The sequence below is a fragment of the Stenella coeruleoalba genome (assembly GCF_951394435.1).
Source record: "Stenella coeruleoalba genome assembly, chromosome: 12".
NCBI classification, from domain to species: Eukaryota; Metazoa; Chordata; class Mammalia; order Artiodactyla; family Delphinidae; genus Stenella; species Stenella coeruleoalba.
The window spans coordinates 58,289,219-58,316,633 of record NC_137158.1 but is presented as its reverse complement, the minus strand read 5'-3'; positions in this window follow the sequence as shown (position 1 = coordinate 58,316,633).

The following is a 27,415-nucleotide window of genomic DNA, read 5'->3' as shown; positions in this document are numbered from 1 at the left end:
TACTTCATGATGCATCTTCCAGGTGCCAAGCATTGGGCTGAGGGATTTAATGGTGAATAAAAGCAACTGTGGATCCTGAGCTCATGGAACTTAGAGACATTGATCAAGGGAAACTTAGTCCCCATACTCAATGTACAACAAATGTCAGAGTTCTCTAAACCTACTTAATTCTGACTGCAAGCATCTAGCCTACATTTCAGTGTCTCTTTTCCTGCCTACACACACTCATAGCCTAAGCTGTACAAAGGTGTTGGGGAATAAGGTTACACCAAGGCATCTGGAAGCCCTTGCACTCATCAGACTGTACTGGTTTTTGTTCAAGATATTCATTATCCCTTGTTCATATGGTCCTCTTCTGTCCAAAAGTTCTACATTTATCACAGTGGAAGTACAGGGATCTTTGTCTAAGCCAGAAACCCATGCCTGGATCCCTCCTCCTGAGGTATAACATGCAGCCACCCTTCTTCAGACCCTCACCACCCCTGAAACTGCCAGGGACCCACAGCCCCCCTCTCATTCACAATCTATAGAACTTCCTCTTCTTCTTGTCAGTCTCTGAAAATCACTTTTCTCCCCTGTAGCCACACTGCAAAATCCTTTCACTGGGCATTACCAAAAAAATGTCGACCTCAGGCATCTTTTGCCAAAATCTCTCATCAAGGAATTAAAAAGCCTGGCTACTTGCATGAAATAGTGTAAGAGAATACAGGTGAACAAATAAATCGGCAGTATGTTGGCAAGACATTATTCTGCCTGTCTTCTCATCCAGTTGTCCCCCAAGATATGAACCAGGTCCCTGTTCCAAATCGGGTTCTTCACATGGTCATGTACAAAGTGACACTTGCCTTGAGACTAAGCACTTGATTTTATTCCTAGCTGCTCAGAGACAAAGCCTCCCCTGTCCTGCTGTTTTACTTTCCTATAGAGTGCAGGTATCTCCAGGCCCAGGGTTATGTAATAATGTGAGAGGAGGAAGGCCAGAGGTACAAGGATTATCTGTGATTTCCTATAATTCTCAAATATTAAATTATGTTTACTATAAGCCTTATAAAGGTAGAAAATGACATATATTTTCATTTCATTTCATTTATATACAGTAGTTCCGGCCTTATCTGCAGGGCATACTTTCTAAGACCCCCATTGGATGCCTGAAACTGCAGATAGTACTGAAAACTCTATATATACTATGTTTTTTTCCTTTACATACAGACATACCTATGATAAAGTTTAATTTATAATTAGTCACAGAGAGATTAACAATAACTTAAAATAGAACAATTATAACAATATACTGTAATGATGGTTATGTGAATGTTGGGTGGTCTCTCTCTCAAAATATCTTATTGTACAAATTTTTTTTTTTTTTTGCGGTACGCGGGCCTCTCACTGCTGTGGCCTCTCCCGTTGCGGAGCACAGATTCCGGACGCACAGGCTCAGCGGCCACGGCTCACGGGCCCAGCCGCTCCGCGGCATGTGGTATCTTCCCAGACCGGGGCACGAACCCGTGTCCCCTGCATCGGCAGGCGGACTCTCAACCACTGCGCCACCAGGGAAGCCCTTAGTGTACAAATTTAATGCCTTTTCCATTTTAAATAAGCACTTGTTACTCACTGTGGCCATATCTTTTGCAGTTTGAGATATGACGGCAAAACTAGCACAAATTTCTTTTACCTTCTTCACCATTTCACGGATAGAAGATTCATTCTTACTGCGGAGTTCAGCAATCTCAGCAAAAGATTTTTTTTTCTTTCCTTATAAAGTCAAGAACTGTCACCTTTTCACTTAAAGGAAGCACTTTACGGCTTCTCTTTGGCGTATCTGAATTGCCAGCATCACTACGCTTGGGCTTTGGGGCCGTTATTAAGTACAATAAGGGTGACTTGAACACAAGCATTGTGATACCAAGACAGTGGAACTGGTAACGGAAGGGGAGGTGGCTACTGAAGGACTAACAGGAGGGATACGCCGGACTAAAGGGTGATTCGCTTCCTGGGCGGGACATTCCAAGACCGCGCGAGATTTCAGCACTTTACTCAGAACGGCGCGCAGTTTACCGTTTCATATTTTCAGACTGCAGTTGACCGTGGGTAAATGAAATCGTGGAAAGCGGAACAGCAGATAAGGAGGGACTTCTCTACCGCCTGATTGCAAAAGGAATTTAAGGCAGCTAAGGAATCTAAGGAAGATATTTAATGACAAACGTTGAAACAAAAGGGGTTGCTCCTTAACCTGAAAATTCAGTTTAGCAGAGTGGTTCATTCAAAATGTTCCAGTTAAGCAAGACTTAATTATGTTTGTATTTACTAATACAACATTTGTTCTTACTCATGCAGTGAAGAGAGTTCTTGAATGATTTGTCAAGCTAGAGAGAAAAAAGTTTTTGTTTTTTTTTGCAACAAGGTAATTGTGTTCTCCTGTTACTTTTCTAAATTTTCAGACATTTACCAAGCCACAAAAACTATGAGTGGAGAGGGAAGGTAGGCAATGTAAGTAACGTGTTTTAAAATATATTACCTGGGCCAATCGTTTTTAGAACAATATAAACTAAAACACTCTACTTCATGTGGAGAGAATTGGTGCTAACAAGTTTTTTAAAAAGTCTTAGTTTTGGCTGAGGTAACAAAGACCAACAACAAAACAGTGGTTTCTAAAATCTTTAATGTTCTAAGGAATGGGAGGTGCTAGACCACCCCTATAAAAACAGATTACTTAAACCCCTATTTCATTACCCACCGGAAGGCATAAACTTCTTGAAGTTAAAGATGCAAAGAGAGAGAGAGAGAATTTCTTTGGAGAATGTTGTTGCAATCTTTGGGGTTTCCCTGATCACACCTTGTGAGAGGGGGAAATGGTGCCTTGTCATTCTCCCTTTACCTTTAGCCAAGCTAGAGAGGGGGCTTTAACGGAACCACTCAGAGAAGCTGACCTACGCTTTCCGAAGGTGAGGAGCACGAAGGCTGGTGGAGAAGCTGTACCTAGAGCAGCCCAAGGTGGCCAAGCAAGAGGGGGAAAGAGCTGTACTGGGAATTTCCTGTTTTTTCAGCAATAGTGGACACAGATTCATAAGTGGACTACATTTAGGCCATGTGGGAGGAAGCTAGCTTAGACACTTGTTGAATCAATTTCAATAGCAGTTCCTGGAAAGGAGTTCTGGTGATATGCTGGGACTAATGGACGAAGCATATGTAGCCTACAGGATTAGAGGCACTGCCTGTATCTGGGTGACTGCAGGGGAGGCCTCCAGTAAGAAGTGCCTTCAAGGAATCCAGGGAATCACCCCATTAGAGGATGTTACGGTTTGAATGTTTGTGTCCGCCCTGAAATTTATATGTTGAAATCCTTATGCCCACCGTGTTGATATTAAAAGGTGGGACATTTGGGAGGTGCTAGGTCCTGAGAGTAGAGCGTTCATTAATGGAATTAGTGCCCTTATGAAAGAAACCCCCTCAGCGCTCCCTAGCCAGGTTTATCCATGTTGTTGCGTGCGGCAGAATGTACTCTCTTTTTTGAGGGAGCCAAATAATATTTCATCATATATACCACATTTTCTTTACCCATTCATCTGTCGATAGACAGTTGTGTGATTTTCATAAATTGCTTACTGTGAATAGTGCTGCAATGAACATGAAATTGCAGATATCTCTTCGAGATCCTGATTTCAATTCTTTTGGATAGATGCCCAGGAATAGGATTGTTGAATCATATGGTAGTTCTATTTTTAATGTTTGGAGGAATCTCTATACTGTTTCTGTAGTTGCTGCACCATTTTACATTCTCACCAACAGTGCAAGAGGGTTCTAGTTTCTCCACACCCTCACCAGCACCTTTTTGTTTTTTATAATAGCCATGCTAACATTTTGCTAAGAAAAATAAGCCATATATATAACGACAAATATTGCATGATTCCATTTATATGAGGAAGCTAAACTAGTCAAATTCATAAAAGCAGAAAGTGCCTGTAGTGAACATACTGTATTGTGCACTAAAAATTGACTAAGTGGGTTGACCTCATGTTAAGTGTTCTTACCACACACACAAAGCATGAGGGGGGGCTGAGAAAACTTTTTCAGGTGATGAATATGTTTATTACCTTTATTGTGGTATATGCATATGTCCAAACTCCTCAAATTGTACATATTAAATATGTCTGCGGGCTTTGTATATCAATTAGAACTCAATAAAGCTATTTTTTTTAAAAAGAGGCTTACTTAGTGTGAACTCTGCAGACTAATAGGTCACATCCTAATCCCATTCTCCTTTTCATTCATACCAGGGATCTGACATTATCTCCTGGAAGGAATATCAAAGAGCCTTGAATGACAATGTAACTGTATAATTACTTTCCTTTGTCCTTTTTCCCAGTTAAATGTTTTAGGAGGCTTAGGTTTTTTCCTACACATATTTCTGTCTTTTGTAGTCCTCGTCTTCATACCCTTTGCCACCACAACCTAAAATTTAGATAAATTGTGTTTTTTAAAAACTACTTTAGTTTTTAGAGCAGTTTTAGGGTCATGGTAAAATTGAGCAGAAAGTGCCCATATACTGCCTGAGAATTATACACATGTAATTTTGTTATGTGTGTGTGTGTGTGTGTGTGTGTGTGTATATATATATAGTTTTGTCATGTATACTTTACCACTATGGTACAGTATACATAACAAAAGTTACAATTTTAAGCATTTTTAGGTGTACAGTTCAGTGGCATTAAGTACATCCACATTGTTGTGCAACTGTCACCATCATCCATCTCCAGAATTTTCGATCATCCTAAACTGAAACTCTGCCCATTAAACAATAACTCCCCATTCTCTCCTCCCCCCAGTCATGGTAACCACTATCCTACTTTCTATCTATATTAATTTGACTACTCTAGGTATCTCATATAAGTGGAATTATACAATATTTGTCCTCTTGTGTCTGGCTTTTTCACTTAGTACAATGTTTTCAAGATTCATCTGTGTTGTAGCATGTGTCAGAACTTCCTTCTTTTTTAAGGCTGAATAATATTACCATTATGTATATGTGCCACATTTTGTTTATAAATTCATCTGACAGTAGACATTTGGGTTTTTTCCACCTTTAGGCTATTGTGAATAAATTTTGTCACTTTGAGAGTCTTCCACTGACTACTTCCTTCCAAATAACACCTTCCTTAACACTTTCATCCCTCACTATGCCTATTACTGGGCTAGCTTTGGGCTCACTTTGGAATACTTTTCACCACGTAACACTTATTAGTTCTTTATTCAGAAACTTTCAATGTTTTCTTAGCTCATCCAAAGTAAAAAATCCAAAGCTTTACTTTCCCCATAAGACTGTCCACCGTGAGATTTCAGAAAAAAGTTAATGTGTCCACAATGACAGCCATCCAAAGTTTCCCTTTATTCTTCATTGTCTGGAAAGGAGGTGTGTGCTACTTTTTAATGACAGAAAGATTCTGCTCTGCCTCACACCCTTTGATGGTTTCTCCTGCTTCCTAGATCCCACAGCCTGATCAGCATGAGTGCTGAGGAAACCCAAGACCACAATCAAGGAAACAACTCACTGTAGGGTACGTTTACTGTTGAGAATCAAATTAGTAGTGCAGAAAATCTACTGGGAAAATGTGGCAGATCACAGAGCAAAATACAAAGAGGTGGAATTAATGACGGAAAAAAAACACAGGAGGACAGATCCAGGAAACCCAACAAGGGATTAATTCAACACGTGGGACTTCTGGAACTCAGAAGGAGGCAAATTGGAAGTAGAAATTAAATTATGAGATAAAATTTCCCTGAGCAGCAAGAGACTGGAGGTACAAATTAACAAGGTTTACCAAATTTTAGGAATTTGGTAAACCTTTCACTTCTAACCATGTTGGATTCAGAGGAACCATGTTTACCTTCTCACATTAAATAACTAGAAAACCAGACAATGTATATGCAAACATGATCACTGAGAAAAAAGGAATCAAATGACATGAGCTCTATAAATGTCCCCACTTACACAGTTTGAATATCATATTGAAATTCCTGGAATTTAAGAACAAACAGTTACAAGACAGAGAGAACAGAACATGTGGGAGAGTGAGAAAATAAAAACATTCTAATTCCCAGGTATGGGAAGGAGAGAAATAAATAAAAGTATATAGGATTAGAGAGAGTTGTTATATTCTCATGATAGGTAAATATGGATTTAGTTATAGGCTTAATCACCAGCAGAATTTAGAGAAGAGAAGAAATTCTACATTACCAAATTTGAAAAAGCAATAAAGAAAATTGTGACATTGACAGAGTACGTAATAAAGAGAAGAAACAATGACAACAAGGTAAAATACCCAGAAAATGTATAATATAATGGAAGGAACACCAATTCTCACGAAATTTTTTATCATGGCCATATTAAAAATAATTTAAAAATGAAACTCATCTAAAGCAGTTGCAAGGAAACATTGAAAATCAAGATATGCGCAAAAGATACAGCAGGTAAATACAAACAGAATGCAGGTGTGAAAATATCAATATACAACAAAACCAAAACATTAAACATGAGTCATTACTTTTTTTCTTAAACATCTTTATTGGAGTATAATTGCTTTACAATGGTGTGTTAGTTTCTGCTTTATAACAAAGTGAATCAGCTATACATATACATATATCCCCATATCTCCTCCCTCTTGCATCTCCCTCCCACCCTCCCTATCCCACCCCTCTAGGTGGTCACAAAGCACTGAGCTGATCTCCCTGTGCTATGTGGCTGCTTCCCACTAGCTAGCATTTTACATTTGGTAGTGTATATATGTCCATGCCACTCTCTCATTTTGTCCCAGCTTACCCTTCCCCCTCCCCGTGTCCTCAAGTTCATTCTCTACATCTACGTCTTTATTCCTGTCCTACCCCTAGGTTCTTCAGAACCATTGTTTTTTAGATTCCATATATATGTGTTAACATACGGTATTTGTGAGTCATTATTTAATGGTGAGAGATACAATTCACCTAGACTCAGGAAAGTTTTGTCCCATAATTTAGGCATAATTTATGCACAAAATAACATATCCATCAATACATAAAAAGGTTTTATAAGTACAACTAGATATTTAAAGAAATATAGTGGAAGAATTTAATATATACCTTTTCTAGAATGTGATGGTTCAAGTAGATAAATAATAAATAAAGACATAGATTATTTTAATAACACAATCAACAAGCTATAAAAAAACGATGTCTTACATCAGAGAACATATATTCTCTGCTTAGATCCATGGAACATGTATAAAAATTAATCATGTTCTTGGCCACAAAGAAAACAATAAATTCTATAAAGTAGAGATTTTACAGACTACATTTTCTGATAATAATTTAACACAGAGAGAAAAAAATAAATCATCAAAAAATTTAACTCCTTGGAAATGAAAATGTGCTATTTTTTTTTAAAAAAACCCTAAATCAAAGAAGAAATCTTAACCAAAGGGGGAGGGAAATGATCTAAAAAGAAAAGAACCCATAATACCAAAACCTATAGAACACAGTTAAGACAAAAGAAATGTTATAGTCTTAGAGGCTTTTATTAAAAATAAAAAGGAAGATTAAAGATAAATAAGAAAAGCATCCAACTTATATGAGAACAACAAAATAGCCTGAAAGAAAGCAGGAGGATTCCAAGTTCCATGAGAACAGGAACTTTCTTTTGCTTATTTCAACAAAATGTTCACTTACTTAGAATAGCACTCAGTAATTATCTGTGATATCAATAGAAAGAATAAATAAAAACAAAAGCTTGTGTTTTGTAAAGACCAGTCAATAAATAGTATGTAAGTGCAAATTAGGACAAAAGGGATAAAATAAATTGTGCAAAATTAAGAATGACAAAGAAGATATAATTAGAGATAGGGATACAATTAAAATGACTATAAATGAATATTATGTGCAATTCTTTGGTAATGAACTTGAAAATCTAGAGAAACTAGATGATTTCCTGGAAAAAATATAACTACAGAAATAGCAGAAAGAGGCTTATTTCTTATACTTTCTTCATGGGCACTGAGACTTCTTGTTATTAGGTTGAGACCATAAGACTGAGATCCAGTCAAAGGAGTGAGAACACAAGTGATGTAAGCCACTTTCAGGGTCTGGCACCTAAAACTATCCTGCTCATTCCTCTAGTCCTTTTATCCGATGATTTTAGAAGACACATATTCCATATAGCATAGCTACAAGCTGAAAGATGGCTCTCTGACCATCTCAAACTATGAAGTGAGCCAGAATAAACTTTTAGCATGTTAAGCTTCTGATATTTAGTGTTTTGTTACTGCAGTGTAGCATAGCCTATTCTGACTAATACATTTACCACATTTGACCAAGAAGTAATAGAAACTTGAACAGAAGAAAAACCCTTGTAAGCATTTGGAAAGATAATAAAACTTAACCATTTGAAAAAGCACTGGATCCATATTGATTTTCAACTAATAGTAACAGTAAAAAAAACAAATATATAATCTTAATACTTATTTTGGTATTAATACGATTTAATTTACTTAATATTTATTTTAATATTAGCATTTGTAAGTACAGGCATACCTCGTTTTATTGCACTTCACTTTATTAAGCTTCACAGATACTGCAGTTTTTACAAACTGAAGGTTTGTGGCTACCGTGCCTCGAGCAAATCTATTGGTGCCATTCTTCCAACAGCTTTTGCTCACTTTGTGTCTCTGTGTCACATTTTGGTAATTCTCGAAACATTTCACACTTTTTCATTATTATTGTATTTATTATGGTGATCTGTAATAAGTGATCCTTGATGCTACTACTATGACTCATGGAAGGCTCAGATAATGCTTAGCATCTTTTAGCAATAAAGTATTTCTTAACTAAGGTACATTTTTTTAGACATAATGCTATTTCACACTTAATAGAGTATGGTAGGGTGTAAGCATAACTTTTATATGCACTGGTAAACCAAAACATTTGTGTGACTCACTTTATTGCAATATTTGCTCTATTGTGGTGGTCTGGAACAGAACCCATGATATCTCCGAGGTATGCCTGTAATAATATTTTTTATTTTTCAATTTAATGTTTAAATTTTAAAATTAATTTTATTGGAGTACAGTTGATATACAGTGTCATGCTAGCCTCCACTGCACAGCAAAGTGAACCAGCCATACACATACATATATCCACCCTTTCTCAGATTCTCTTCCCACATATGTGACCTCAGAGTATTGAGTATAGTTCCCTGTGCTATACAATAGGTCCTTGTTGGTTATCTATTTTAAATATAGTAGTGTGTATATTTCAATCCCAATCTCCCAATTTACTCCTTCCTCCCTACCCCCCGCCTGTACTAATCTTATTTTAACAATGCCAACTAGTATAAAGGAAAGCTTCTCAGTTCATTTTATGAAACTAATTTAAGCTTAACACCAATACCAATACAGATAGTAGAGCAACAGGAGCAAAAGTCATATAGGCCAAATTTATTAATGAATGTAGATGCAAATTTTCTAAATAAATGATTAACAAATGAAACAGCAGAACATCAAAAAGAATGCTGCACAACCAAGCAGTTTGTTCCAGGATTGTGTGAATGATTCAAAATGAATTTTTTAATATAATCAATACATCAATAACTTAAAGAAGAAAAGCCATGAATACATCACAGATGCTAAAAGTGTTTTAATAAAGAACTTCCTAATTTTAAGTGTAAAGTGGGAATTTAAAAAGTTACTGAAATATTATAAAGGTACTTACCGAAACAAACATGACTGTCATCTTAATCATGAAATATTGATGGCAGTTGAAAAAATTGGCAATATTGTAGAAATCTTAATCCAAAGGCCAGTTCCTCTATAATCAATAAATAGTCTCTAAAAGTTAAAAAGCTCAACTAGTAAAGATTCTTAACGTGGTACTCCCTAGGACAAAGACAATGCATACTTTATATATCCTAAATGTATTACTTTGACAGCTTTCAAACATATGTAATTTGTATCCCCTTCAAATTGCCTTTTTCAAATTTCCTAACTTTTGGTAAGGTCTATCTTCCCTGCCCCTTGGGAGCTTTAGGCATTTATCACATGTTATCACATGAAACTGTTGAGTCAGTCTTGATTCCTTGACTTATACAAAAACATCATTATCATATTCCAGCTTAATTGAGAAATACAAAACAGCTTAATATATTAATAGCTAAAATACACAGCATCTATTTTATAAATAAAGGATTGAGAAGACTAGCATAAATAAAGACACAATTTAATTCTCTCATTATTTTTCATTGCTCTAGACATTTTAGTTGTTGGATCTCTCATAACAATGTATTTAAACAAATGGGCTCCATAACTACCTTTGTGAGTTCCACAGGAGACAAATGGAATTTTATGAGTAAAACATAACATGTGAACAGAAGTTATTTATTATACTTTTGTTTTCCTAGATTAATAAAAATATTTAATCATGGTCCTACAAGTGTTCTTACAGAAGTATAAAATCATATAGAGTATCTGACCTAAAAGGGAATGGAGATATATCCAATATTTTTCTGATAACAGTAAGAAAAGAAAAGAAAAGATGCACTTTCTTCAGAGTAAAATTTCTTAGAGGAATCCTCAGGCCTTCCCTGAGCTAGAAACATGGAAGTTTCACTACATTCACTACAATGTTCTTCAGGCATGCTCAGTCATATCTAAATCTCAGTGATAGAAACACTTAGTCTTACACTGACACCATCATAATCTACACACAAAACACAAAAGAGAAAAATTGAAATCACCTATAATAGTAAGCACCAATAACATTTGAGTTTATTTTCTTTGGATACACACACACACACACACACACACACACACAATGAGTTTCCTCAAACTACCCAATCTGGAGTTTAATATAGGATCACTTCAGCAGTGTTACCTCTGTTTTGCTGCCTTGTGAAAGAGCAAGACCCCAGACCCTTGGAAAATCTTGCCTTGGTCCCAGTGTGTTTCTATGGTTTCCAGAGGGTGTCTCACAGGTGTCCAGCTGCCTGCCCAGGCAGCTCTGACATGGCAGGCCCCATGCCCCAGTGCTGTTTTGGCAGTGCCTAGCTGCTTTTTACTATCAAGAATTGCCTCGACACACTGAAGCCTTCAAAACTCCAAGCCAGGTGCAGGCCAGTCGAAAGGCAGAAAAGAAAGCACCCTTCACATTTTATCTTACATCTGTTGTGGGCACACTGAAAGTGCCTCAGGTGCTCCCCAAGCTTCACAAAGTCTTTACTTAAGCAGATCCTCCCACCTTTGCATAGAGTCCTCTGTCTCCCAAGACAAGCTCCAAGTCCATGGAGATGGAGCCTGGGCAGATGCACGGCAGACACCCCTGGGCTCAGAATTACTGAAGCCTCTCACCCCAAGGCTTTGTCTTACAGTCAAATATGTTTTTCACAACTCCGTTTTCACTTAGAATGAATTATTTTCTAGGAGGTTCCTTCATTCCCCCAAGCAGACTGAAAGAAGCCCAGAAGGCCACCCACCAGTTCCTTAAGCCTGCATAGACTTGCTTACATCTCAGAAAGTGACACACAATCCTGGACCAAAACAGCCCTCATACCGCATTCACACTCAGATTCCATTTATTGTTTTTAAAAGTGGGATCCTGCTTATATAAAGTCTTTACCTTGCTTTTTAAAATTTAATACTATGTCACCCATGTTTTCTATGTCATTAAAAAGCCTTTCAGTTCTACATAGAATTCTGTTTTATGAACAAGCCATCATACATTTAACTAAATTCCAATTGCAAGACATGGAAGTTTCCAATTTTCCTGTAAAATGTAATTGCAGTGAGCATCCTTTAATAAAAATTCTTTGTGTTTCTGTGTGGTTATTTCTATAGAATAAACAGCAACATATAGAAATATTTTGTCTTGATCTGTACACCTAGTTGCCTTCCAGAAAGTTTGAAATAATTTTTATTTCCAGAAGTGTGAAAGAGTATCTAATACACTATGCTATAGCCAACACGGATCACTATGTTTAATTAATTAATGTTTTAATTTTTTCCAATGTGCTAGAAAAAAAGTATCTTCTCTAAATTTATATTCCTTTTAATGTTGAAACTTTGAAAAACAAGTTTCAACATTTTCCCGTGTAGGTATTGGTCAGTTTTATTTTTTTCTTTTGTTAAAAAACATGTTTTTGCACTTTTTAAAAAAACATTGTCTCCAATTTCTCCATTGTTCTCCAGAACAGTTAGAAAAAATATTTAAATATAAGGGAAAATAAAGATGCACATAATTAAGTAAAGACTATCTTATTCACCAGTTTATGCTTTACCTGGTTTGAGAAATTAAAAATTAACAGTAGAGTTACGTCCTCATGAAACCCTCTTGATCACATTCCTCTCCTTCTTGACCCCTCACCCCAACCCAGAGGTAGGGTTTACACACACACACACACACACACACACACGCACACACGTGCATGCATGCCCAAAATTCACACATTTACATATTCATGTAACATAAATATTATCATTTTCATAAACAGTATTGTACCTTATATATTCTTGTTATTGAAAATTTCCAATAGTATATAAAGGTTGTTAGAATAAGGAGCCCAGCATGCCTCTTCAACAATTACCAAGTCATTACAAATTTTACTTCAATTATACCCTCGAACCACCCACCCCTCCCCTGGATTATTTTGAAGCAAATCTCAGACATCTGCAAATGTCTCAGAATGTATCTTTAAAACATAAGGACTCTTTCAAAAACACACAGACAATATCACTGTCATACGTAAAAAAGTCAACAATTATTTTTATCAGAAAACATCAAGTATTCCAATTTCCAGTTACCTTATACTTTTTGTTTTTAGTTTCTTTATTGGAATCAAGATCAAGATAAAATCCACACATTGTGATTGGTTTCATTCATATTCTTTTATTCATTTTTATATTGGTGTTTTAATCCTTTTCATTGATTTTTAAGAATTGCTTATATAGTACACCTATTTCCCTGTTACACTGTTAATACTAATGTGCTGTTTGCCTTTACATTTCCTTAAGTTTTTGATTTGTAGAAGTTATTTTAAAACTTTTGATGATCAACTCAACTTCTCCCTTTTTGAGGTGTTTCTTAGGAAGACCCTTTTCACCCCAATATCAGATTTTCATCTATGCTTTGTGCTGATATTTTAATTTTTGTTTGTACATTTAACTCTATATCCAGAACTTAAAATTATGTTTAGTATATTATGAATTAGTGCTGCAACAGGACGATTTCCAAAATAGCATCTTTGTAGGGACATCCTCAATTTTCAGATGAGGAAACTGAATCTCGGAGATACTTTTTACAGAGCCAAATAAAACCTAGAATTTAAACCTCCCCCATTGCAAGCCAAGTCTATTGCTCTTACCTCTTCTTATTTTTCCGTCCAAACCATAAAGAAATGGGTGTGGATATCAATGATCTTTAGAATTTCTCAGCTATAGCGATTTTTTTAACATCTTTATTGGAGTATAATTGCTTACAATGTTGTGTTAGTATCTGCTGTATAACGAAGTGAATCACCTATACGTATACATATATCCCCATATCTCCTCCCTCTTGCGTCTCCCTCCCACCCTCCCTATCCACCCCTCTAGGTGGTCGCAAAGCACCGAGCTGATCTCCCTGTGTGATGCAGCTGCTTCCCACTAGCTATCTATTTTACATTTGGTAGCATATATATGTCAATGCTACTCTCTTACTTCGTCCCAGCTTACACTTCCCCCTCCCCGTGTCCTCAAGTCCATTCTCTATGTCTGCATCTTTATTCCTGTCCTGCCCCTAGATTCATCAGGACCTTATTTTTTTAAGCTTCCATATATATATGTGTTAGCATACGGTATGTTTTTCTCTTTCTGACTTACTTCACTCTGTATGACAGACTCTAGGTCCATCCACCTCACTACAAATAACTCAATTTCATTCTTTTTATGGCTGAGTAATATTCCATTGTACATATGTGCCACATCTTCTTTATCCATTCATCTGTCGATGGACACTTAGGTTGCTTCCATGTCCTGGCTATTGTATATAGTGCCGCAATGAACATTGTGGTACATGACTCTTTTTGAGTTATGGTTTTCTCAATCACACTATGCCCAGTAGTGTGATTGCTAGGTCATATGGTAATTCTATTTTTAGTTTTTTGAGGAACCTCCATACTGTTCTCAGTAGTGGCTGTATCAATTTACATTCCTACTAACAGTGCAAGAGGATTCCCTTTTCTCTACACCCTCTCCCGCATTTATTGTATGTAGATTTTTTGATGATGGCCACTCTGACCAGTGTGAGGCGATATCTCACTGTAGTTTTGTTTTTTTTTTTTTTGCGGTACGTGGGCTTCTCACCGTTGTGGTCTCTCCCCGTTGCGGAGCACAGGCTCTGGACGCACAGGCCCAGTGGCCATGGCTCATGGGCCTAGGCGCTCCATGGCATGTGGGATCTTCCTGGACCGGGGCACAAACCCGTGTCCCCTGCATCGGCAGGCGGACTCTCAACCACTGCGCCACCAGGAAGCCCCTATTACCATTTTTTAAAAATTGTTTTGGGTCTGTTTTTGTAGGTCTTTTCCTTCTCTTGTGTTTCCTGCCTAGAGAAATTCCTTTAGCATTTGTTGTAAAGCTCTGAGCTATAGTGATTTCAAAAGCAATTTGCTTGAGGTGAACCTCAAACACTTCATCCCAGAAGAAAAGATTATTTTCCAGAACAAGAATATAGTTTTTATCCAGAAAACTGAAGGAATATTCCTGTGTTCTATACCAGGGTTTGTAATAGAGACAAATACAAAACATATAACTTTTTTCCACTATTTGGTAAAACAGAAGAAAAGTCTCTCCAAAATGTAGTTAATAATACTAAGCCTAACTGTTAGTGCTTACAACATGCCAAGTACTATTCTGAGGGTTTTACAAGCACTAATTCACCAGTCTCACAGAGCCTCACAGTACCTCTGTGATGTATGTTCTTTCTTTGAAATCCCCAATTTACAGGTGAGGAAACAGAGGCATGGAGAAAATAAGTAACTTACACAAGGTTTATTAAGAGATGGCAAGCAGTAGAGCTAGGATTTAAACTTTGGCAGCCTGGTTTTAGAATCTGCACAACCTGCTTATTATAGTAATTGTAATATGTGGTCCCAAGGCAGTGGTCACAGGTGCTAATCTGGCAGGAATAGGCTTTGGAGCAATCTTGAGTTCTCCATGTCTGGTAGATGTATTTAGTGGTACCAGCCAGGAAGACATATTCTTATTTCAAACAATGCTATGTCCTCTAACTGCCTGACTGTCTACACCCACACCCTTGTCTCTTAGAATATATATATATATATATATATATAAAAATTCAAGGACACATCTGACAACCTCTAGAGAAAGTAGATCTCTAAAGAAAACAATTAGAACATGAGACCTTTAGCTACAAGTGTAGTTAAATAATGAGAGCAAGACTGAGCGAGAAAGAGAAGAGAGAGTAACACATGAAGTTGACAGTTTTATTGTTACCCCTAAGATACAAGGCTTATTACAGGCGATGAACTATATTGGCTTACAGTTTGAATTTTATTTTGATCAAAAGCAGATATTTTCTCAAGCAACCCCAGCCACAGCCTTTTTGGCGGAAAGACCAAATGGCTGGCTACTCATGTACCGTTGAATGTCTGAGTATGTTTGGGCAACTGAGTGCAATAGGAAAAAAGGCAGAAGTCAGCCTTTTTTGCTCCTGTATCAGCAGAAGAAATGAGTTTACATAATGGGCCCTTGAGATCGATAGGAAGAGCCCAAGTTACAAAGCTGCAGCCCGAGGCCCCATTTTGCATTGTCCCTCCATGGAGCTGCTAAACTTAAAAAACAAGAGAGAGAGATTAGTCACCAAGAGGAGAGTGAAAGCAGTTATATTTTGTAGAACATTCTAACCACAGATGCCAGGTAGTGCCCACTGAATTTCAAGTTTGGACTAAATTACACATTTCAGAAGGACCCTCTTCCCTCCAAAGCCTGTGGCTGAATTATCTGGAGGAAGCTATGGCTGCTAAAAGCCACAGAGACTGTGATCCATTTATGCATCAAATTCCAACCTGCCATTTCATATTGAGGTAGCAAAGCAGTTTCAATGCTGGGACCTCCAAAAATCTGTGCACAAATACAGCCAGATATAAGGCGAAGGTGGTGGGGGAGGGATATGGCATCAGATAGCATCTTATCCTTTTTATAAGAGTGTTCTGGGAAACTTGAGGAAACCACTTAATTTCTCTGGGTCTTGGCTCCGTACACACACACAGGATAGTTTAACGAGACGTTAATTCATGTCTAGTCAAACTGATGTAGAATATTCAAAGGGATAAATGGGTAATTTCCAAGTACTTAATGCCAATATTTTGTGTTCTGAGTTTGTTGCACAAGGAGAAATAAATAGCTTTTCTGTGTCTTAGAAGTCTTCCTAAAAATATCTCCACTTGGATCTTTGGTGGGAGGTAGTTGGTTCTGCCCAAAATATGGGAGTTGTGGTGGGTGGGAAAGGATGGGCTCTAATGCTTGGACATGAGGGCGATGTATGGTTGGGGGAATGACTCAGTCCTGGGACAGGGTTGGATTCCCAGAGGTTGAGAAGGTAGAGGAGTAGTGACACCTCAAAGTGGTGAAGATCTATATTCTGTCACTACATGGCCCAGGATGTAGCAGAGCCAGCATGTGGATTCCTGGGCCTGAACACTAAGGGCTGTGCCTTCAGGACCACAGCAAACACCATAGTGGTTAGGGGCAGCATAGAGGGAGAGGATGTGGAGAGCAGCAGAATGGTCCAACTTTGATACAACATATGGTCAGTGAATATCTTAAAGGGTTATTAATCAGGTATTAATCAGGCCTCTCCAGAGGGGCAGTAAAACACACACACACACACACACACACACACACACACACACACACACACTCATATGATTATAGTGGCTGGAAAGTTTGACATCTGTAGAGCAATACAACAACCTGGAAATTCAGGGAAGACTTGGTGTTGCAGTCTTGAGTCAGAAATCTCCAGTCTGGAAACTCAGACAGGATTCCTATGTTGCAGTCTTTATAGGCACAGTTACTGCTTCTTTGGGAAACCTCACTTTTTGTTCAGCTGATTGGATGAGGCCCACTGACATTTTGGAGAGTGATCTGCTTTACTCAAAGTTTACTGATTTATATATTAATCACATCCAAAAACAAAAACCCTTTGTAGCAAGATCTATTCTGGTGCTTGGCAAAACAACTAGCCATCATAGCTTAGCCAGATTGACAAAGTAACCATCACATGGACGATTATGATGGAAGGCCAGGAGTCCTCCCCCAATGTTCCCTGTTCTGTGTGTTACCCTGAATCAAGGAAGGGGTCAGCACTCCAAATGATAAAGAATAGATTTTCAACAATCCTAACAGGTTTAGGGCCTAGAAAGATTTGACTGGACTTGGAAAAATTAAGAAATTTTATTTTTTTCTTATGTACAAGGGTCATGGAGCAAATCCACAATAGTTATACATGTATGATGGAACTGAAAGATCTTCAACGTAACTTCCATCTATAAACATCCCATGATTTCATGATGTTATGCTGCTCTGACAAGCCTGAGATATTCTATTAGGTTGTTCTGCTTTCCGTAGCAGTATTTTCCAGGTAAATTGGAATTACATATCCTATTTTCAAGAAAACAGTTGTTCACTTTTTCAGGTACAACCATTCTAAGTAGAGACTGGTGACAGCCAATTCTTAAAATAATTTAAAATGTTATTGGCAGCTCTTTACTTAATATGAAGTAGATATATTCAATTTTGTCAGAACTTGCAACCTGAAAACACTCCAGATTTCTCATAATAGTAAGAGGAAATTACTGCATATATCAATTAAAGTTTTATTCATAAGATAATAAGCCTTTTCATGAACAATCTCAGTAGGGCCTTATTTATATCATGGGATGTGGTAATAATCCATTAATTCCCATTCTGTGGTAATAATCACCTTCATATTAATCTGCAAAAAGAAAGAGTTAAGCACAAACTTCTAAGTCACAAAATTTATATCTGTAGTTTATGTTACAAGAAAATAGGAAAACATAAATTACAACAAAAGCAAACAAAAATATTTTTGCTAAGTCCAGCTTATCATCCACATAAGGCATATAAATAGCACAATCCCTGGCAAGACAAATAATATGTATTTACCTATGGTAAGATGTTGGGGAACAAATGGATTCAGCTATTAGGTTCAAAGACCCGTGGTTATTATTTTGCTCGAACAAAATAGAAAAGGACAATTTTACCCTTCTGTGGAAAGAAACAATCTTGTTCTAGGAAACCGGTGGCTTGCCAATTCACAGTTCTCCTCAACTCTGACGTTAAATTTTAAAACAACAAACAAACAAGCCCTACACACCTACACACTCCACCGATCCACACACCCACACACAGAATCTAATCAACATCTCTTTCCTTTGGAAAAGCACTAAAGGCCAGAAATGCTAATAAAGTTTACAACATAATGGTATGATCTGCGCTTCAGTTTATTACTCTAATAAGGGACACAAGAGCAAAGGAAGGAGGGGTGAAGCTATTCAAGCTGGTGCCCTAGAGTGGTAATGTAAGAAGTGATGCTTATGTTAGTTGTGAGACAGGGTGACAGTTTCTGCCATTGGCAACTAAAATCAGACTTCTTTCCACTTGCCTTTGTCTAAGCGATTGGAAGAACAGCATTAACAAGGGAAACCCCTTGTCTTAGTCTTGCCTCTGTCTGTGTCAATCTGCACCTAATCCTCCTCCTAATCCTCTTGACTCTCTGTATTTTTGGTTTGTGTGTAAAATAACTTATTCAGGTCTCCAATTAACCGATGTTTCTAGAATGTTTACTGTGATGGAGGCGATGCTATGTACTAAGGTAACAGCACATAGAGGGACACCCTCCTTTTTCTCACAAACAGTGACTTCAACAACAGTAATTCAGGTTTAACTACTGAAACAATATGCAGAGTGACATGAGAGCCTAATTCATTCCTTATTTTGTTCATCAAGTTATTTACGTATTGAAACTATCCTCTTTAGTTCAGTGTAAACAAATTTAAAAGTAGAGACAGGCGAAAAATGGTGGAAGAGTGCGCGTGTATACCTTCTTCCTCACTCCCAATCCCTTAAGGAAACGACAGAAAAGATTTCATTTGTTTCTCAAGAATAAATCTATATCAGTGCTGGAAAATGAGAAAGGATATCCAGAAAATTTAAGTTCTAGGAAGACAAATAGAAACAAAATGGAATCAGGTTGATGAAGAAACAAGGTTAGAGAAAACCTCAGGCTAAAACACGGGCAAGAGAATATTTTACAGTGTTGAAGGAATTTCAGTGATTTTTTCCATGCTCAGAGTCAACACATTCTTGAAATAGCTAGGCTAGTTGGGCACCTTCTTTCTCTCTCCCTTCCCACTTATTCTGAGTGGCAGGGACTAGCAGTGTTTGTCCCTGGATAAAATCAGAAAAACCCTCTCTGGAGGATGAATAATCTGCCACAGGAGGACAAGCGTTCCTCAGAGAATTGCCTGCCTCGGAGAAGCCGAGCAGAGCTTGGGGGACTCCTCTGGAACTTTACCACAGATGCAAAGGGAAGAAAAAGGAAACGTGTCTAATGACGCTCATGGGACCCACCCTAAATTAAATCTCTCTTAATTTTGGTAACAGGAAGGGAGAGCTCATCAGCCTCCCTAGCTTCTTCTTGCCTAGAGTAAAACATGGCAGTTGGAATGCCCCACCAACTTCACACAGAACACAAGTCTCCTTTTTGGAGAAGGACTTATAGTTGGGGAAGTAAAGCAACGCAATTCAGAGGGGATCTTAGCCAGTTGCTTAGTTACTAGTTAACAAATCTTTGTCATGTCTGATTAAGATAAAAGTGAAAAGACAAAATTACCAACACAAGAAATGAATAAGGATGACTTTTATATAGTAAATTTGAAAATCTAGATGAAAGGGAAGGTTTTCTAGAAAATACAAAAGGTTATGTTTGACTGGAGAGGAAGTAGAAAACCTGGATAGACCAATAACCATAGAAGAGACTGGAAGGAGCCAAAGATCAATCTTAGAAAAGCACCAGTCTCAGATGGCTTTACAGGTGAGTTTTTCCAATCCTACTATGGGCATTTTTCCACATTTGTCTCTACATTTAATACAATTCCACTAAAAATTCCTACAGAAAGTTGGAAGAAAATTAGGAAAACATCCAAAAAGATTCCTTATGTAATTTAACTGGAAGATATTTAAATTTATCTGTAACAGAAAATTTGAAAAAGGAAAAGTTGAAAAAAGAACAGACACATATCAAAACATAATGTAAAGTTATGGTAGGTTTAACAGTATAGCATTATCCAAATAATAGAAAGGGGTGAGTAGAAAACAAGATCTGGGAACAGACCAATTAGGTATGAGAATTTAATTTATAGGAAAGATAGATTTTCAAATCAGTGGGTAATTATTAATCAATTCCATAACTGACAGGACAATTGGTTATTCATAATAGAGCTAGCTCTCAACATACAACATAGACATATACAAATAATTCTAGATTGTTTTCAAAGTTAAATCTTTAAAAATATATCAATGTATTTATAAACCAGAGAATTTTTTTATAGTCTTGGTGTGGTAAAGAACTTCCAAAACAATGCACAATATCTAGAAGCCATAAAGGAAAAGACTAACAGTGTTGACTGCTTAAAAATTAAAACTTCATATGATAAAGATGCCATGACTAAAGTTAAATCTGGGAGTTATCTGCAAAACATATAATGACAGATGAATAAATTGTTCCTACAAATTTATTTTTTAAAATACGGTAAAAGCTCCAAGAGAAAAAAAAAGAAATATAAATGACAAATGAACAAATAAAGAGATGCCCATGCTCACTAATGAGGAGGGAAACACAAATTACAACAAGAATTTTTTTTTTTACTCTTCACATTGGCAAAAATTAAAAAGGATTGTTGATATCCAGTGTTGGCAAGGTTGTGTGGAAACAAACATTGCATATGGAATGGAGTTAAATTATTGCAGCTTTTTCTGAAGGACTCTTTTGTAATATTTGTTTAATATAGAAAAAATATCCTCACATGAGCATGAAGAAATATATACAGATATATTCATCGCAATATTTTTTAATAGTGAAAAGACTGCAAATAAAAATTTACCAATAGTTCAATTATGATACATCTATAATATGGAATGCTACACAGAACTTGATAAGTCTGTATGTAGTGATGTGGAACTATTTGTAACGTATATCTGTAAATTGAAAACAGTAAAGTTCTGTTTAATCCTTACACTTTGATCCCAATTATGTTAAAAGAAAAAAATCCCAACCTATACATTTTTGTATGAATGTGTATATGTACATAGAAAAAAAATCCAGAAAGATATGTAACACATTGTTAATGGTAATTTTGAGAAAGCAAGTTGGACTGTGGTAGCAGGAGGGTGTTGAAAGGTTATTCTATTTTTTTTTCACTGTGCATATGTATTTTTAAATAACGTTCTGTTAATATATTTTTAAATAATGAGTATACATTTATGCATTAATTCAAGTTGCAAAGCAATATATATAACCATGATACTAGTAAAATAAAAATAATAATAATTCAGGAGTTGTGTGAAACAGAACCTTGACTTTTTCATCCATATGATCTGTATTACTAGAATTTTTTTACAATAAAAATGCATTCATGCATTACTTGTATACTTTTAAAACTTAACTCATTAAAATATATAACCTTAATATATCAATACAAGATATATAGTTAAGTGACAGAACAAAAACAAATTGCAGAACAATACTTAACAGTGAGATTTCTGCAAAGGAAAAGTTCTGGAAGTTTACACACCAGATAAAAGGAAAATGTATTTGTGCACTATTATCATAATTCTCAAAAAAGAAAAAAATAGTAGAAAGAAAATCATACTTTGTACAAATTCAGAACCTATTGCTTAGCTACCTGGTTGCAGTGGGCAAAATTATAAGCATTGTCTAGCCCCTGCCCCAGTAATCAGAAGGGATTCAGAGGTTTTTCCAAGTTGACTCTGTACCCTGGTCACAGCTGATGGGCACAGAATTTGGGACCTGAGTCAAGCTGGGACAATTACCTGGTGTTTCAGTCAGTTTGGCCTGTTATAACAAAACATCATAGGGTAGGCAGCTTAAACAACATTTATTTCCCTCAGTTTTGGAGGCTGAGAAGTCCAAGATCAAGGCACCAGCAGATCCCATGCCTGGTGAGAGCCCGCTTCCTGGTTTGCAAATGGCTGTCTTCTCACTGTATCCTCTCAAGGCTGAGAGCAGAGGCAAGCTCTATGGTGTCTCTTCATATAAGGGCACTAATGCCATATGAGGGCTCCACTCTCATGACCTATTCACCTCCCAAAGGCCCCATCTCCAAATACTATCACACTGGGGATTAGAGTTTTGACTTATGAATTTTGGGGGCACACAAACATTCAGTCCCTAGCACCTAATGAATGGGACTGAGAGAGAATCCATTCCTCCATGTGGCTGAACCGGTGTGTATTTTCCTGTGGGTCTTGGAGCTGCAGGTATCATCCATCTTCTCTCACGCTGTGGACTGTGGAGCAGAGGTTGCTCAGTGGAGAAAGAAGCACGAATCAAGTGGCAGAGAGATGCTGAAATGAGACTTCTGGGAAAGAAGAGGACTTCCTACATTTCCACAAATCTTCGCAGTTCTGGTTTCCAAAGTTCTTGGCCCTCAACTGCATTTCTCCTCTTGGGTTGAGGTCTTCGCTAACTTATTGTAAATTTCTCTTCTTCGCTGCTATTTGCAATCAGAGGAAGGTAATGTCATCATTTCCCTGTCTGACCATTTACGTTCCAGTAAATTGGGTTTGTCAGATTTTCCGATCCCTATGCTGTATCTATCCTATATAGATATAATCTGCTATTTGATACTATTTCAAAGTCGAAATAATGGAATCAGAGATAGATTTAAAATGAAAAATGTCCATGTGCAGGACATTTTCTGGCTATCATTTTCTTCCTTGTGTGCCAAAGTAGTAAACAATATTTAAAATTTTACACTATAGTCTTCCTGGGAGATTACTATAAATGCTGAAATATAAGGCAATGGCCCCCCCAAGTTCTCTTTCAGAAGTTAGCTGTTTTATGATTGAGTTTCTACAAGAGTTCTCAGTTACTCTATTCTAGACACACACACACAAAACGTGTTTGGTGAGGGCGAATTAGTCTGAAACATTGATCAATCAATTTTGGATGCTTATAGAAATCACCTGATAAAATCAGTAAAAAAGGACATAAAGAAATTTAACAGTCTTTTAGTCATTATTTTCTGAGCAGGGGGTGGAGTATGACTTCACAGTTGCAAGTTTTAGGTTAATGTGGACAAGACTTAAAAAAAAATAACTTAAACAGGAAGTATGGGATTACATTGTGGATGCCATCGCAAACCTACTACTTACAAAACAAATTTAAAAACTAATTAATGACATGTGAAAAAATAAAGGATACAAAATTAAATTTATAATCTGATACAAAATTTTAAAAACATTTAAAAATAAAACATACAGGAAAGATTGCAAACATATTAGTCTGCAAATATTAATCTGAAATTAATTTTTCTTTAGATTTTTTCAATTTATTTACAGAAAGCATGTATTACTTTTGTAATCAGCAATTAATTATTAAGCATTAACATAAACTTCTTGAAAATATGATTCTAAGGGAGATTTCTGTGTACCTGATGGGATTAATGTATAACTTTCATACAGCTACAAACATGCTTTTATTTATGAATTTGAATTGAAATATTGAAAGTTATCTTCTTTATCTTCTGTTAGATATTTCCTGTTACCATGGGAACATTCAGGTAAATAGCAATGTTACAGAAAAATAATCTGTCCTAAAAATAATAATAATAATCTGTACTTAATCCACGTTAAGCTTCATTTTTTAAGAAGATTGACATATAGTATTTAAAATGTTTCAGCATACTTTGCAATTCTATACAACACAAAGTATTATTATTAAAATTGAGCCATCACTGGTATTTTCAGAAGTTATGGCATACTAAGTGAATGCTTAATAACTTAATTGGTCAGCAACTTGTTTGTATTTGTATGCCTAATGTAATTGTATTTTTCAAAATAAACCAAGTAGTTTATCTGTATTTAATTCAGATTAAGGTGATTTCAAAAATAAATAGAAAAAACTAATTACTTATTTCATATTAAAGTGGTTTAAAAATTAAGTAAAACAAATTTGAGGGGAAACCATATAGGGTTAAAATCAAACCAGATTTCTGAAATTGGTTTAGGGATCAGATATATTTTGTTGTTGTCACTTAATGGAAGGAAAAAAAAAAAGACTGAATCGTGTGCTAGATCAACTGTGTCCTCTCCAAAATGATGGTGAAGCACACAGTAGGTGCTCAATAGAGGCTGGGTGGTGAGCAGCCTGAAATGTCTATAGGTTGCTGTGATCATCCATTCAGTTTCTCATGACTGTGTCTATGTTCATAGCGGCCCTTCAGCCTGGAATACCTTCTACCACCTTCTTGCCCCTCCTCCAAGTTACCCCCATCTCTCCAGTCCTCTAAATCACTTCTTTATCTCCAGGAGGTCCTCTCCCTTTGAAGGTCCCTTCTTCTAAAACCCTATGCTTACCTTTTCCCTGATACTTAGGTCATGTGACACTTTTAATACAGCTATTTCAACCCCCCAAGGGACAGTGGGCACAGAGGAGAACACAGTATAAGATCTTGGTCCCATTACACCTGGGAGTGTCAAGAGAGCAACTCCTATGTGCTCCAGGTATCTGACCTTTCAATGGGGCTGCCTTGACAGTCATTTTGATGCAGCCATTTTGACGCAGCCACTAGGATGCTGCGGTTTTGACTTCAGTCTTCGAAACAGTCCCTTGGGTGCAATGTGTTCCAAGGCAGGGACATTTTGATGAGACATTTAGACGAAGCCTTACCTCAGATTTTTCTTTTTAACAATCTGTATTACTAGGTAATGATAAAAACAAGCCACTTCATGCTATCCTTGGGAAAACTCATCCCATTTTTCCCTCTACGATAGGGCATAGTCTGTGATGGAGGGAGGCCAGAGATGAAAGGGGAACTGGGCTGGGACCGCTGGCAGAAGCACGGTCACACAGTCTTGTTTCCTGCACTCACTCATCTCAGAAAAGACCATCAATTATTCCAAGCAATGCGTCTCCTCATCTCTGAGAATTCCCTTGCATCTTGAATGAGCTGCATAAAATGTTCTCATCTCTCCCTTAAAGTTAAAGACACCAGGGAGAAGAATATTTGGTCCACATATATGATCCTTGTTCTTTGGACTGGACAGCACAATAATGCTCGATTTCTGACATTCCTCTAGTAATACTAATAAAGCATAATTGCTATTGTAACAATTTATTATTAATCATAAATTTGCATTATTATTTCCTTAGAAGTTAACCCAATTCTATATTATAGGGAAAATATTTTTCATTTATAAAATTAATACAAACCTGTAAACATTCAAATTATACTCAATGAAGTGGAAAACGTAAATCTCTTATAATCTTGGTGAGCCTCGGGAGCAGAGTAAGGTTTAGGGGTGTTACATGCACTGCTCGGGAAAACAAGCAACAAAACCATGATTTCACAGCTCTCCTAGGGCCAACCAAAAGTGTCCTCTGAATCAAAGCAACCTTTAAGCTGTATCAACATATCCAGCTTCATGAACAGTTCCCATGAAGATTCTAGGCTCTTCTCTTGCTTCACTCCACCCGTCCCCCTATACCTCTGCCCTTTGTCATTGTCCTTGGCTTCTGAAGTTACCAGGGTATGTCTCACCTTAGGGCAGCTGGTGTCCCGGATGAGAACAATGGTGTCAATGTTGAGATGCTACCTTTCAGGGCTCCCAACTCCATCTCAAGGAGCATTGTTGGGTTCCCTCTCCCAGACACCAGGTCACCTTTGGCCACTCAAAGGACCTAAGAAGCACTGTGTGTGCTCCCCATTCCTTCCTTCTTCACTGTTTCTACTTGTCTCACGGAGCCCTTTGCTAAAACAGCTTCTTTGGCTTCTGACTGCTGTTCTTCTCTCCTTAAGACTCCGGAAAGAGTGCAGATAATCATTACAGAGAGAGAGGAGCTCTGGAGCATACTGCCTGGGCTTACATCCTGGCTATGACACCTGGGGCTGTGTGATCTTAGTTAAGTTCATTAATCTCTCTGTGCTTCTGCTTCCTCGTCTGCAAGATGGAAATAGGAGTTACAGCGCTTACTCCAACCACAGAGTCTGTCTCAGTGTGCTAGTTGTTGGGATGGGCTCTTGTGAAAAATAAACCAATTAAGACCACACAGAGTCCCTAGAACAGTGTCCAGACATGGGCAAACACTTAATAAATGTTAATTATTATTTTAAAAGGAAAAAAAGAAAAAAATCTAGTGGCCAGCGACAAGAATCCAGGTTGTCTCAGTCCTCACTTATCAAATTTGTTGTGCACCTGTGCACAACACGTGGTCCCAACAGGCTACCTTATATAACGAGACATCAGCCAGGATCCAGGTTTTACGTTTTCCTCTCCTCAACCAGGGCCATTCTGCTACATTATTCAGTTTCTTTTTATACCTCCCCTGCTAATCACAGAAAGTGTAATCTACCTTTCCCATCCATGTTTCCCCAGCACCGCGGCAGCAATGGACACACAGCAGTGCTGATAAGTGGATGAATGAATGGGTGGATGGATGGTGGTGGTGGTGTTTATATTGAAGCCATGAGTGCTGCCTCAAATACCTTCATCCAAGACTGCTCGGTTCCTGAAGTATATTTAAATGAATTTCATTTTATGAAAATTGTACTGGATCTAGAGTAGAATAAAAATAAAACATACAAGAGAACCTTCTTTTAAATGAGAAACTGGAAGGAAGAATATAAGGAAGATAAAGAATAAAAATGCACATGTTTTCCCCAGAAAGACTGAACACCCAATGAATACTTTTTCCTCTTTAGGGTTTTGTTTCAATGTCATTATCCCACCATTTAGAGGATATGATGACTTATGGTCTTAAAATGAAACAGTATATCACTTAAGTCTTATTTTCATGAAGATATTTTCTTCTAATTAAATTCAATACCATCCACTAGAAGAATAGCTTATTCAACATGATACATAGAAACGCTTTTCCATGTAACAGAGAGCTCAAATAAACGGTTCATGTTTTTACTGTGAATCAAGGAAAAACACACTCTGGTTTTATAGGCTTTCTATAGGCAAGCATCTTCTCTTAAATGAACAGTTTGGGCCTTATTTCACCAAGTGGAAAAGAAGCCTAAACCTGATTAGTTTACCATGGCTCATGATGAAACATAATCAGAGGGATGAAAATG